Source organism: Felis catus, chromosome A3 (genome assembly GCF_018350175.1).
Source record: "Felis catus isolate Fca126 chromosome A3, F.catus_Fca126_mat1.0, whole genome shotgun sequence".
NCBI classification, from domain to species: domain Eukaryota; kingdom Metazoa; phylum Chordata; class Mammalia; order Carnivora; family Felidae; genus Felis; species Felis catus.
The window spans coordinates 122,484,295-122,500,379 of NC_058370.1; positions in this window are offsets into that span (position 1 = coordinate 122,484,295).

Below are 16,085 nucleotides of genomic sequence, written 5' to 3' on the forward strand. Positions count from 1 at the left end.
CAAAGGGGGTGTGTGTGGATATTTTAACACAGTACCCTCTGGGCAAAAGATGCTCTAAGGAACCCAGGGAGCATATGTTTAAACAGCTCTGTTTCAGTGGATTTTCATATCAGTTTCATGCCTTGGTAATCCAAAAACCATTGTTGAAAATCTGCATCAGATAACCACAGCATGAGACAAGTGAGCAGATTTCTTCTGGCCTGCTAAGAAGCTTAGTAAAAGGGTCACATGTGTGCTTTTCAGGGAACAGGTTCCACATGTGGCCCTAGAGAAATGTCAGGGAATCAGGGGCTCAAAGAATGGGGAATTTAATTTTTCTGGTTAACTCTGAAAATATGTTTTCATTCAACATTGTTGTTGATGCAAATCATTCTAAAACACATCTGTTTACTTTCTCGTCTCAGTTAAGGGAGGAAAGGAAGGAAGTAGAGTTGATCTCTAAAACACTCTAATGTTTAAGATAAAACCCGAATGTGGCCTGCACAATCTGATATGGCCCAAACTTAACTCTTTTATATCATTAGCATCATCTCTTTAGTCTTGTGACTCTGACCTTGCAGTCCCTCCTGGCAGTTCTTGCCAGAAAAGCTTAGAAGTCACCATTTCTGCAGAAACTTCCCTGATTCCCAAAATCTGGATACAGCCCCATTTGGTGTTGTCTGAACACACCCTGTCCTTGTTAGAGCATGGTACTTATTCCACACCATGGTAACCAACTGGCAATTGTTTCTGTCTTCCTCTTAAGCCCTAAGAAAACAGAAACTGTGACTGATCTATTCATTGCTGTATTTCCAGCATTTGGTATGCCTGATGTGGAATCTGTGTTCAGTAGATTTATTAAATTGAATGAATTCATTTGAGGTATTAAAAGCTTTAGAAACATCATTTTAGCCATCAATAACAATGTTCTAAACAAAAGATGGCACTAACATCATAGTAGTGACAAGAACCATCTGTCCAGTATGCTTTTGTGATAGAGTGAAGAAGCTGAGTTCTAGTAAAGGAGATTGACTTGCCTAAGGCCACATAGCTATTGAGCAGTTAAGCCAACACTAGACCTCATTTATTTTGTCTAGAAGTTCTTTTTTGCCTTACCATAACTTCCACTGTCAGACTGTGAAGTCACAAATCTGCTCTAGCAGAATCAGTATACAAGGAATATATTATCTCTGCATCCAGTGAAGGCTGGAGAACCAGATTTGGAAAAAGAGCAGAAACTAAGAATGGTAAGGCATTTGGAAGGACAGCCTGGAGCAGATCCCAGTCTGAAGCAAGCATGCTTTGAAATTGTCTGGTTAAGATGCTGCTCTGGCACTGGACGCTCACTGCCACTGCCCCTGAACCTCAGATTCCTCCCCAGGGTCCTAGCACTACTTTGCTCTCCTACTGAATAATTTCTCAATACCTCAGATTCCTCCCCATGGTCCCAGAACCACTTTGCTCTCCTACTGAATAATTTCTCAATGGTCCCTGCATTTTATTTTTTTGTTCCCTTGAGATCCAAAGTTCCAGACAAGAGCATCTGATTGGCTGAGGTCAGGTAGTAGATCTGAAATTTAGACACTCTAAACAAGGAGTTAGAGAGCAACTGGGTCCACCCTAGTTTCTGATATGTGAGGTTACTTTGACCAGGACTCAATCTAGCAAAGACGCCCAGGTCCAGGGAGCCATAAAACACACAAACAAAACTCTACCAGGTCACTGCTCATTGTATCATTTTTGTCTTCAGTGCCTTCATCTCCCGAGGTGACTGTGACTCACACAAACCAAGTTTCCATCTGGCCTTGAGAATAATGAAAAGATACTGCCTTTATTTTTACTTATTTGGTTTGAAAGAAAAGTCCGTAACTATCCCTTTCTTTGCTCATGTCTCCATTTTCCCATCTGTGAAGTGAATGGGGTGTTTGGGTGGCTTCACGAAGAGCTGTTCTTCCTCTAATGCCCAATGGTTGCTTCATAGACCCCTTATCATGACATGCTGGTAACTGTATGGGGAAAAGTATGTTAACTTTCCTGACTCAGTAAAGGTAGCGTGGTCACTGCTGAACCTGGCTTGCTGATGGAGACTCTTGCAGAGTTTTTGTCATTGTTCTAGATACCCACTTGCCTTTCTGAGAACTTCAGTTGAGCAGAGATGTCTGGGAGATAGGGCTGATGCACAGGTCCCAGGACATGGTGAGAAAACTCTGTTCCTGACTAATACTCTCAGAGTGATTATCAACTTTGGTTATAGGAATATAGGAGTGATCACTAAAGTGGACTGACTCTGAGCATGAAGCAGAAAGTGGGCTTAGAAAGTGTTTGGCTTCAAGAATTGCTTCCTAGCTTAGAACTGAAGTTAGCTTGGCGTGGGCTGACACCTTTGCCCAGTATCCTCTTGATTGGGAAACGGTCCTTTAAATCCACTCAACACATGGCAAAGTAACAGTTTTACAGTGACTTCCAAAACTTCATCCAATGCAAAATCTCAACATGACAGCCAGAAAGCAGATTGTTACTAACTTCTACTGAAGCCTGCTGCTCCTCAGCCTTGTTGGAACATAAGTATTCATGCCAGGCGTAGTATCTTTTTTGACCTCTTAAATGATTTAAAACCTAATAACAAACCAAATGGCAACCCAGGAAAATTCTCCTCTTCGAGACAATGTGGAGCCATTATTCATTTAATAGTATAAACATTACTCTCTATCCCAGGGTTACTAACTTCTGAGCCTTTAATGGACTTCACATTGTACTTAGGGGATTAACAGAGAAGTTTGTAATTGATTCTCTTTGTTGAAGGAAATAAAGAAGACAAGTATTTACCTGGTCATGGGTTATGTTACTGATGGAATGTAAAAAGGCTCTAATGTTTAGAACTGGAGAATTGTTTATTTCTTCCTTCTAAGACACATATTGTTGTTAATACTTAAAGAATAAGTCAGCAGGTGTGTGTGTTCCTTTAAGAGAATCCTAGTTTCCTAATCTCAATTCTTTAAATTTACCTACTTTAACATATTCATTTTACTTTATTGTGAACCTACTATGTACCAGGAATTTTTGTAAGACACGGCATATGTGGTGTTGAACAGCACAAAGGTGATTCAAACCTTCAATGGGGCTCCAAGAAAGGAGCCCTCCAACAATAACACAAATAAACATAAAATTCACATGTTGTGATAAATGCCCAAATTAGAAAAAATGTTATGGAAAAGAAAAACTGGGGGTGGGGGAAGAGATGGGAGAAAAGGATGGTGGGATTAACATTTTTGAAGAAAAAGCAATTGAATTAGTGTCCTTGACTGTGTAATTAGGCTCCTTGATACATGCTTCTGACTCCTGAGCAGTGAGTATTTGGTATCATATCATGATTACTCAGTACTTAGGCATGTCAGTCAGAGTTGAGTTAGGAGAACTGGGCCACTACAAATATTATGGGAATGAGGTATTTAATATAGGACTTGGAGCTTATGTAGAAGTAGGAGGAGCTGAGAAGTGCAAATTCTAGAGAGTGAGAGTCAGAGGATCAAACAATAACTAATTCTGTCCAAAGCACTGGTGCAGTTGGGCAAGGCAGAACTTGTGGGAATCCATGGAACACTATGTTGTATAGGCCTGATAATGCAGAACCACAAAAGGGAAGCATATGGAGCGGTCTGTATAGCAGCTAGCTCTGCAGAAACTGCTGCCTCTATGGCATCTCCTGCCCCTTTGGAAACACTTCGTCTCTGAGTTTGCAGCCAAACAATGGTGCTAGGCTTGTGGCTCTCACTGACCAATAGGAGGCAGGATTAGAGACTGGATAGACTAGCTGGAACTAGGGTAGAAAGGGAGCAAGGAGAAGCAGGGTCCTGTTGGAAACTCTGGCATCTCTTCATCACTCTAAACTCCATGATATTCCAAGATGATCTTGATATCACTTCCATTTTCTAAATCTGGGGTAACCAACTTCTTGGTTTATGCAAAACTTTCCCAGTTGTAGCACTGAATTTCCTGCATGCTTGGCAATCTTTCCATCCTGTGCAGGCTGTAGTTGAGCACCCTAAAGTCTCACATGAACTCATCTCATTGACCCACTTGAACCCAAAACAGCATAGAAGAGAGATTCAGGGAAACATAATCCCTAGCTTTAGGCAGGTGCTGCAGTACCAGATTGCCCCAGGAAATCTATACCAGATGTATCCCTTTCAAAGATTTGTGATGGCCAATATCCAAACTATACTATGTTTTAATAGTGTGGTTCCATCCCATTTGGTGTGCCCTTAAGGGTTTTGACATAGGTTTAATTCAAATTTAAAAAAAAAACACAATACTCTGATGATAGAAGGAATTTTACAACATCCCTGAAACTAAATTTAAATGTTTTATGGGTTGTCCTCTGTTTGGATTAGTTTTGGTATCACTCTAGTTGGTTAGGTTGGGTAAGTGGAAATCAGAGTGCTCCAAGTATCTCCACTCTCCAGGCTCTAGAACAGAGAACAAGTCCTACAGTTATGAGTATGCAAGATGGAATGAAATCTTAAATCATTCTGGTGGAGGTTTTGCCAGGTGTGAAATGAAGAGAAGTTGGTAGAGTGCAGTGGGGTTACATTGTGATATATTGTTGGGTCTTCCTGACAGACCATTGTTGATTGCAGGGTAACCAGGGGATACAGCAAGCATTGTAAGAATGTGAACATTGGAGGCCAGAATGAGGGTGTTTCAAATAATAGGAAAGGGAAAAAAAAGTTAGTGGGAAAAGGCAACTGTAAGATTTGAAAAGAGAGGAGCTCCAAAGGAGATAAATGCTGTGTATGACTGCCAGAACAATTCAATAATGTCTGAGGAGGGCTTGGATTTATTGGCAATGAAGTAGGCAAGCTTGGGGCCATTCGTTCAGGCTCAGCCCTTATAAATGATTTGGAGGACTTTGTAGCGTGGTAAGTAAGCATAATGGTTTTTGTATTGAACTGTGGGACCCTCAGCCAACTTGAAAGAACCAAGATTCTCTAGAATTCAATTTACTTTGCATTAACGGGAGATCTGATCCTCATCTGCTGTAACTGCTTCTTTTATCTAAGCTGCTAAAGAGTCACATGGTTTAGGAAGAAAATTAAGAGATTTCACATTTGTTGCTCTAAGCAAAATCATTTTGTTATCTACTTTAATGAGAGCGTGGATGAGTTTTCCTGTTTTAATAATCACTGTGTCTTAAACTTCTCTTCCATGAAGGCAATATCAACAAAAACTCTCTAGAGGCTTTATCTTTATACAATTAGTTTTTTTCTCTCTACCATCTGAAGTCCTTGAAATTATTTTTAAAATAGTAGGAGACATGTCCTTTCTCTGAGCCCTCTGGCACATATAAGGAAAATGGACATTATAATATTGCTTTGAAGAAATAATTGGCGTAATGTAAGGTCTCTATCTTTATCTCAATTTGCATTTGAGTGTACTCAGGTATTTTATTGTATTTTATTCTATTTTGTCATCTTTAATCTTCCATTTTTCTTCCTGTACATAAAAGACTGCCATGGATTTCTGTGGGCCCTGAAGTCACTGGGAAATAAATTCATTGCACTCACATCTGGTGGTAATTCCTAAGAACCAGGAAAATTCATTCCAAACTACTTTGAATATCATCTTTTTGGTGAATCTATCTTCCATGGTTGATGACAGAGTAGAATTTTTGTAGTTCCACATTTTGCACCCAAGCATTCTAACAATCCCCATCAAATGGTAGTTTATTAAAGTCTTCCAGACTGGAGATAGGCAACTTTGTCTCAGACATAAGTTTAACACTATATCTATCCTTAGTGCATTTATGCATATATTATTTATATAGGTTCTACTTTTAAAGTATCTGAAAGAGCTCACAATGAAAGAGAGGTTTAAAGTAACACTGTTGAAATAGGGAAAAAAAAATGAGAAGAAGAAATGACCTGTCAAGCACAAATTAACAGTGAACTATTTGGAACTATAACAGAAAGAACTGGAAGATTTGTACTATTTTAATTGTCTGATTATAAGAGATATAATGTCCTCAGGGCAGAGAAGTACTTCTCCTAGAAATACATATTAGAAGGTAATGTTTGTGTCCTCACATCAAGGTAAAAATGTACACTGTCTTCAATGATAATATTGAAAGGTATGCTGACATGTATTTGTATGGCAAATTTTTATTGACCCTTGACAAAAAGACAAGAATATAGTATTAAACAACGTTTAGTTAAGAGGTTTTTATATGAGGCTAGGCTAACAGGATCCAGGTTAAGCTGGATCAAGCGTACCAAGACAGACATCTCATAGGCCACAGACATGGAATCAGTGCTATTTAAGCCACTAGAATTCCTGGAAAATTCAATACAGTTTTATATTTTGCATTAAAAATTTTTTTTCAACGTTTATTTATTTTTGGGACAGAGAGAGACAGAGCATGAACGGGGGAGGGGCAGAGAGAGAGGGAGACACAGCATCGGAAACAGGCTCCAGGCTCCGAGCCATCAGCCCAGAGCCTGATGCGGGGCTCGAACTCCCGGACCGCGAGATCGTGACCTGGCTGAAGTCGGACGCTTAACCGACTGCACCACCCAGGCGCCCCTAAAATTTTTTTTTAACATTTATTTATTTCTGAGACAGAGAGACAGAGCATGAACGGGGGAGGGTCAGAGAGAGGGAGACACAGAATCTGAAACAGGCTCCAGGCTCTGAGCTGTCAGCACCGAGCCCGACGCGGGGCTCGAACTCATGGACCATGAGATCATGACCTGAGCCAAAGTCAGATGCTTAACCAACTGAGCCACCCAGGCGCCCCATATTTTGCATTTTTAAGGGGAATTTATCATTGGTGATCTCCATATAATATTACTTTCTGTATAATATTAACCATTAAGATTTTTCACAATTTTTAAAAAGTGTTACTCATTTTTATATTAAAAATTATTGGGGAATTCCCTGACTGTGTATTGCTCAGCACTCGAAACCACTTCTAATTCTCCTTTTCTTTTCTCTCTGTAAACCCTAAGGAGTCAGCCTATTGTCTTCAACTCTTGCCATGTACTCCATCCATTGGGATTCTTTTCCTCTTACATCTGACTTCAGAATAAAATATATTTTCCAAATATTCTAATTTCCCTGCAGCTTCCTTAGCAGCCAAGCATGTCCAAAAAACAAAACAAAACAAAAACAGTGTGCATCATGTTGCATTTCCTTACCTATCCCCTGGAGTTAGGCTACAAACCCCTCTTCCCCAGACACTAAACTTTATGAAATTGTATTGGTAAATTTAATCCAAGTGTCATAATTTGTTCCATTGGCAATGACTTTTCAGACTGCACATATTCCTTAACTATTTTTCAGCTTGTAACATTGTAGGCTAGTTCCTTTTCCATAAAATCCTAGCTATCTAAGCTTCTGCTCTGATTAATCTATAAGACTAGTCTTTGTGCAAATATCCATCTTAATTTTGGATATTTACCCCAGTATTCTGTCCCTATCCTTAATCCTGCCTCCTCTCTAAATCTTTGGCCTCTCTGGGTTGATGTCATTCACTCCTATGACTTCAACTACATTGAACCCATTTTTCCAAGTCCTTGCTCTGTATCTCCTGGATATATTTCTTGCTTAGTTCAAGTCTCATAAAGCCTTTTATTTATTGCACACCTTTAAGTTGATATCTCCATGGTACAGGCCTGAACTTGCCATATTCACCCTCCCCCCCCCCAACCTTAGCCATTGCCTTTTTTCCCTTTAGGAATAGCACCACTCTCTGTTCAGATACCCAGGGAAAAAAAATTAAAATCATGCTATGCCTTTTTTTCTCCCTTTATTCTAATATTTAATGGCTTGATCATACTGAAATTTCAGATTTCTCTGAACCTTACAGTATATACTGGAAGAACCTAGGAATGGATCTTATGGGTGCTAGCTGGGGTATTGGACGATATGAAGCTGGAAAAGGAAGACTTTGTTGTTGATGTGATGTCACTCTATACCATGGTTCTCAAGATTGGTCCTCATGTAAGCAGCATCAGCTTCACCTGGAAGTTGTTAGAAATGCAAATTCTGGGGCGCCTGGGTGGCGCAGTCGGTTAAGCGTCCGACTTCAGCTCAGGTCACGATCTCACGGTCCGTGAGTTCGAGCCCCGCGTTGGGCTCTGGGCTGATGGCTCGGAGCCTGGAGCCTGTTTCCGATTCTGTGTCTCCCTCTCTCTCTGCCCCTCCCCCGTTCATGCTCTGTCTCTCTTTGTCCCAAAAATAAATAAATGTTGAAAAGAAAAAAAAATAAAAAAAAAAAAGAAATGCAAATTCTTAGGTCCTACACAAACCTACATCAGAAACTCTGCAGATGATTACCAGAAATTTACAGTTTGAAACAAACTCTCCAGGTGACTATCATGGTCACTAAAGCTTGAGAAGTACCGCTCAACTATGATTCAGAATTGAACTCTCTGGAAGAGGTGCTTGTAGCTGTCCTATAAACCAGTGAAACTTGGCAAAAATGATGGTCCTCATTAAATGAAATGAGATGCAAAAACTGCATAAACAGATGTTAAGGAAGAGGTCAAAATACTAGAAGAAGTGAATATGAAAGGGATTTATAAGACTCAGGGATACACTAGATGGCTACATTCCTGAGACCAGAGGATATTACCTTCACTAAGGCAACAATAAATGTACTGGTGAGGAGGGCACGAGCAACTTCTGTAGGTTTAGTCTGTAGCTTAGCCCATAGTTTAACCTGAGCTTAGTCTGACTCTGAGGTGCCTGAAGCCAATAAAAATAGAATTTTGAATATATAGAGGCCAGTGCCAGTGGTAGCATTTAACCATTGGAGACATGGTAAAAAAAAACTGCTATGGTGGGCATCAAAGTCAGAATCACAACCAGAAGTCCTGGCCTGCAAGGATCTATAGCAATAACAAATAAATAGACCATATAGTTCTTGGAGGCAAGATAAGATGATGGTAAGTCAACCAACAAAAAACAATATGTATGTGTGTGTGTATGTGTGCACGTGTGCATGTACACATGCATATGTACACATGTGTGTGAATGGATGAGCAGAATACTGATGTCACTTGCTCCTGTGATAAGTCATGGTACTTTAAATATATCTGACATAGCTCTCAGAATCAAAGTCCGTTAATTATGGCAAAAGTAAGATCTTTCTGAGGAAGGATGCTGTGATGACACAACGAGTGTGTATAATAATAATTATTTTAGTTATTTCCCAAAGTGACACAGCTATTTACATAGATATTTCTACACTGGAAAGAGAATTCCAAAACTTTTGGTCTGTTGGAAATCAAGTCTGAGCTGACATTTAGCCCAAGAGCTCCACAGCACAGTTACCACCCTTCTGTTACAATAGGGGCTTAAGGAAACCAGGTGATAAATGGCACTCTGGCCCAGATGCGTCTCACAATGGGTCCAAAGAGTCTACAGATCTACCCAGTGGATATTTTTCTTAGAAGCTGGTGGAATTCTCACCAGAGTCACTTGACTTTCAGAATAAGAGAAATTATTATGGGAAAGGTCAAGTTAAAGACTAAAACTGTCTAGTCTAACATATCATTCCCTGTTGCAGCCAAGATACTAAAGCACAAGCACTACCATAAACCAAATGTAATGGAAGAGATTGGTACCATTCTCAAAGGCTGAAAGGATGAAGGGTGTTGGCTCACCTGATATCTACATTTAACCAGGAATCTAAGCCACTCCTATCTCTGCTGGGCAAATTAGAGTTGTTGTTGCTGGACCAGAATTGCTGCTAAGAATGAAAGTTCACTATTTGTCTTCTTGAAGCCACCTCTTCAAGATTCAAAGTCCCTTGTGAGTATTTCGTTTTTTTTTTAATATGAAATTTATTGTCAAATTGGTTTCCATACAACACCCTCATGAGTATTTCTAATTATTTCATCCATAGTCACATTCTCCTGCTCTGGTTTCTTGTGATAGGTGTAGTAAGGAGTTCAGTGGAAAATGAGGGAGAAGAAGAAAGTTAGCTACCACAGTCATGATGGATAGAATTCACAAAATAGAGGGATGAATAGTCTGGGATGGAAGTGAAAGAGCAGTCAGGGACCTGGTCATGTAGGATATCTAGGTTCTGGTTAGGATTTTAACTCTATTGTAAGAGCTATTGCAAAACTTTTGAAAGATGTGAAAAGGGAGATATGACATAGCAAATTCTGCCTTTTACAAAGATTGCTTGAGGTGCTTTGTGTAGAATGGGTGAGAGTGGCATGAACAGATGTGAAGAGATTCCCACATATGAAAATTTTTGCAGGAGTCTTAGCAGGATATGAGAGTGGCTCAGGGTAGAAGAAGAAATAGAGACATTTTGTAGTTTTGTAAAATACTTAAACTATTAGATTTAGTTGTCTTTAATGTTCATTTGGATATCAGCTGAAAGGATAAGGGATGTTAAGGATCTAGTGGTACACCAAGGGTAGGGCTATAGAAACAATCTACCCTGGGTTTAGGAAATAAGGAGGAATATTGTCTGTAGAGCATTTAAAATGTCAATATAACCCATTAAAAATGGTCTGTTCTTCATTATCATTATGCTTCAGAAAGTTTTTAATTAAAAATTCACTCATTTTAAGTGTTCCATGAGTTTTGACAAATGAATTACGTGTGTAATGACCACTACAAAATATAAATATACTATATATAACTATATATAACTTATGTGTATGTTAATATATGTATGTATGTATGAGATATGTATATATCTCATAGGGTTTTATATTTGTTTGTTTGGTGTACAGTTCAATGAGTTTTTAGGTCCATATCAAGTCAGAGACCATCACCATAATCAGGATAGAAATAGTTCTATCATACCAAAAATCAACGTTAGGGATATAACATTTTTTCCAGAAAAATCTTTTTTTGGTCTAAGTTCTAGCAATCCTGTAGTTACAGTTAATAATGTATATGTAACTTTAAATTAGCACATGTTTACAATTTGTTCTTTATAGTCTGTCTACAAGAAGGTTAATTTGGAATTCTCCCAGTTACAAGTCTGGCTCCCGCACCTCACATGTATAAACACAATTATATGAGTTCATTTGGCAGTAAGTTCCTAAAGGTTAAGGATCCTTTTTGTTCATTTTGGGCTCATTTTGTATTTCCTATCCCAATTATACTGCATATGCCTACATTTAAACAATAGATGTAAAATAAAGAATGACAGCACAGTGATTGTAAAGATGAAGAAAAAATAACTTGAATTATTTCAATGCTGTCATTCTAAGTGACCACTTGGAGTTTTCACTTGTGTTTAAAATTATTTGACTGTGGAACAATTGAAACCTGCTAGTATAGATTCTGAAGAAACATGACAAAGGCAGGACTCCATTTTCTGGATTGTGTGTGTGTGTGTGTGTGTGTGTGTGTGTGTGTGTGTATGTATGTGTGTGAGAGAGAGAGAGAACGAGAGAGAGAGAGAGAAATGTGAATTTTTTGTGAGTCTCCACCGTATCTACGCTTCAAGACTTCTCTCAACTATTGTATATCTATTGTTTCATGTCAAAGAAAAGTTTGAAAATTAAAATTAATACAAAAAGTTCCTCAACTATGACTGAAGAAAGATTGACAAATCTGCTGTACCATCTATTAAGCATGAATACATGAAGATCAATTTTGACTTTGACAAATTTTCAGACATTTAGGGCTAGGTAACAGAATCTGCATTATTATTCATTACTAACAACCAATATGTAGGTGCAGTTGTCCCCATTTTAATACAAAATACATGAAGATATTTTAAATGTATGAAGCAGTTATTTTTTTTCCTTTTTTTACTATAAATGTAATTTAATTTTAATCATATATTATTTAATTTCTAACGTGACTACATATATGCAAAATTCAACAAAAGCAGTTTTCACTGAGATTCTGGTGTATTTTTATTAGTGTTTATTCCATTTTATGATTATTACTGAAAATAATTTTGTTGTGTTGAGAAGGGGGGATTGTAATTCCAGGTTCAAATATCCTGGATATGGTACCACAAAGCTCATTTCTAGTTCTACGAGGTGAGCACCTTGTTGAAGGAGGATGTTGTTTACTGAGGTGAGGAACGGTGAAAGGGAACCAAGCTTGGGTGAGATGCCCATATTGTTGGGACATATTGAGTTTGAGATGCCATGGAAAGATCCATTAGAAGGTGTCATGTGGGAAGATGGACACAAGTCCCTGAAGCTCAGAAGAGAGGCTTAGGCCTGATGTATAAATTTGTTAGTCATCCAGGCACAGAAAGAAATGGAAACAATGAACAAGAAAAGGATTGACTAGAGAGAATGTATTGCATGAGAATTTAAAATGGGCAAATACTGGTTCACGAGGAAAAATGACATCCAAGAGTAAATAAAGGTTTGCCAGCAAAAGAAACTTAGGAGAAATGATCAGAAAGTAAGAGGAAAAAGAAGGAAAATGAGGTGTCGCAGCAGCCAATGAGTAGGTCATGGGGCAACCACAGTCAAGGTTACTAAGGGCTTGATTAAGGTTGATTAAGGTGCGAACAGATAAAGTATACTCAGGACTGAAGGAAATGGCACTTTTTGTTGACCATGTGAGAGCAGATTCAGGGAGGCCTATGGATGAAGTTAACCTTTTAGAAAGGTGAAGGGAGAATATAAATGAAGGGACTGCTCTTTCAAGAACTTTGTCTGTGACTAGGAGTAAAGAGCGCCTCTAGCAGTACCTGGAGTTGCTGATAGGAAGGCCCTAGGAGAGGAAAGGCTGATGAGAAGGCTTATGGAGGAGGACAGAGTTCAGCATTCCTTTGGTGAAAGGAACCCCAAAAGAGCTAGAGGACTGGTCACTTAAAGAGTGATAGGGGTGGGTAAGAAAAGAGATGTGAAGATGCAGATATTGTCAGTTCAATGAGTTACTTAGTATCAACCTACCATGTAAGTTTTTATTTTGATTCAGTACAATGTGATTTGTCAGTCACCACACTCTACTAAAGTTTTCCATGTGGTCCTATATCCAGCAATCTGAGTGCTTTGGAAAGCAAATTACATCACATTTGTAGCTTTAATTAGTCTTTTCAAGTCATATTAGCCAAAGGTGGTATACAGATCTTTTGCTGGATTGTATGACAAGCATCCAAGCCATTGTTTTCTGAAGTGATGCCAAAATAGCTCATTTTTCCATTCTTTTTGTTCTATGTTGAAAATTTCTATAACTGAATGAAGTCACTGATTTCATTTTGAGATTTATTAAGCTATCACTGTTTTACATGTTATTAGTGTCCAAGAACATAATTTCCTGGGTTATCCATGCTAGGTGGTACCCTATTTTTTAATTTATTTTTTTAATGTTTATTTATTTTGGGGAGAAAAAGAGAGACAGAGCATAAGTAGGGGAGAGGCATAGAGAGGGGGGACACAGAATCCGAAGCAGGCTCCAGGTTCTGAGCTGTCAGCACAGAGCCCAACAGAGGGCTCGAACTCATGAACCGTGAGATCATGACCAGATGAGCCCAAGTAGGATGCTTAACCAATTGAGCCACCCAGGTGTCCCAGTGGTACTGTATTTTTAAATGCCACAGTACCATTTTAACATCAAAGAAATAAATATTTGGGGTATAGACATGGATTAATTTATCTTCTGTTAAATCTTAGTAGGACTTATAGCAATTCATTTGAACATATCATAGCACATTAAGTCATTGTTGGATATTACATATCCTATGTTAAATCACATTGTTTCTGTATATATGATTTTGATCATGTGCTCTAAAGTTATAATAGACTGCATGTTTTCTTTGTTTTTTTCTTTTCTTCTTATACCAGTGTTCATGCGTTCGTACTTTATCCTTCTTTCATTTCCAGTATTGTCAACATACAGTGTTATATTAGTTTCAGGTATACAATATAGTGATTCAACAATTCCATATATTACCCATTGCTTATCAGAGGAGTTCACTCCTGAATACACATTATGTATTTTACCCATTCCCCCACCCACCTCCTCTCTGGTAACAAGTTTGTTCTCTATAGTTAAGTCTGTTTCTTTGTCTCGCTCTCTCTTTTTTTTCCTTTGCCCATTTGTTTTGTCTCTTAAATTCCACATGTTAGTGAAATCATATGCTATTTATCTTTCTCTGACTGACTTATTTTGCTTAACATTATATCCTCCTGCTCCATTCATGTTGTTATAAATGGCAAGATTTCATTCATTTTTATGGCTGAACAATGTTGCATTGTATATATGTGCCACATCTTCTTTATCCATTCATCTATAGATGGACACTTGGGCTGCATCCATAGTTGGGCTATTGTAAATAATGCTGCTATAAACATAGGGGTGCAGGTATCCCTTTGAATTAATGTTTCGTGTCCTTTGGGTAAATACCTAGTAGTGCTATTGCTGAATAGTAGGGTAGTTCTATTTGTAACTTTTTGAGGAGCCCCCATACTGTTTTCCACAGTGGTTACACCAGTTTGCATTCCTGCCAACAGTGCACAAGTATTCTACTTTCATCACATCCTCACCAAAACGTTGTTCCTCATGATGTTGATTTTAGCTATTTTGACAGGTGTGGGGTAATATCTCATCATAATTTTGATTTGCATTTTTTCAATGATGAGTGATGTTGAGCATCTTCATGTGTCTGTTGGCCATCTGGATGTCTCCTTTAGAGAGATGTCTGTTCATATCTTCTCCCATTTTTAATTTTTTTGATTTTTTAAAAAAAAATTTTAACATTTATTTACCTTTGAGAGAGAGAGAGAGAGACAGAGTGTGAGTGGAGGAGGGGCAGAGAGACAGGGAGACACAGAATCCCAAGCAGGCTCCAGGCTCCAAGCTGTCAGCACAGGGCCCGACGCAGGGCTCGAAATCACGAATTGTGAAATCATGACCTGAGCCAAACTCAGGCGCTTAACCTACTGAGCCACCCAGGTGCCCCAACTTCTCCCATTTTTTAATTGGGTTGTGTTTTTTGGGTGTTAAATTGTATATAGAAATACTATAGATAGAAAACTTCAGGTTTTCCTCTCAAATCTGTTGACTGTTTCTTCCTGGACACATGGCTACTCAGCTACATACATTTCCCAATATTCTTTCTTCTCTTCATTCTCTCTTTCCTGTGTGTAGGATAGACATGGCAGCCACTATACAAACCTTAGACACACCTGGTGAGTTGGCAGAACTGTCCCAGTAGTACCTTGATCACCTCATAAAGCAGAGACTGCCTATCAATACTGATTATTTTATGCAAGTGAGTTAAACTTGACTGAGCCACTCAGCTTTGAGATAGAAGCTTAGCCTTGACCCTAACTAAAATAAAAATTAGTACCTAAAAGTAGAGTTCTGACATACCAAATACTTGAAACATGTGGCATTGATTCAGAGGTTAGGTGTTGGTGGTGAAGAAATAGATACTGCAGGCTGGAAGCTGCTGACAGTTATTATGGCATAGCACACTTCCTGATAAAGCTGTCATCTCTGCCAACTTAGAAAGGCAACCATGTGCTTGTGGCGATGAGAACTGTATAGGAAGCAGTTCGGTAGAGCTATTGTGTTACGGTATGTTGACTACTCCTTGTTGCCCTTTGTAAGGCATAACAAGCAAAAGAGGAATGCAAGCAAAACTGGGGAAGTTTGTAGGAAGGGTTTGAAAGTAAGCAGTGCTCCCACATCACCAAGAACAAGAAGTAAGACTGTTTGTGTAAAGCCTTTCACAAAGCCCTGCTATTAAGACTTTCAGCCAAATTAAGGGATACAGCCTTGTGCCAGAAAGCCAGATTAATAGTGGTATCTAACTAAGACCTTCTGTTTCACATTTCTGTAAGATACCCTCGTTAAAACAAGGGAGAGAGAAATAGGCTCAACACTGATGCTGGCATATAAGACAGACTTTAGAAGGTGCCCAGAAATGATCTTGGGTGAGGTTACTTGAACATAAAACTGACCGGTATCAAATAGATCAGAAAGCTACTACTTTTTTTTAGTGAATTTTAGGTCACAAGACTAGTTTATAAAAGTGTCCAGGCTTTCAAAACTGCATTAGCTCAAAGCCTACTAAGAAAACTATGTGGTTTTCCAGCTCCCATTTCAGGTGTGGGCACAGGAATACAGACTGAGAAGAACCTCCCAGAGGGCATGGC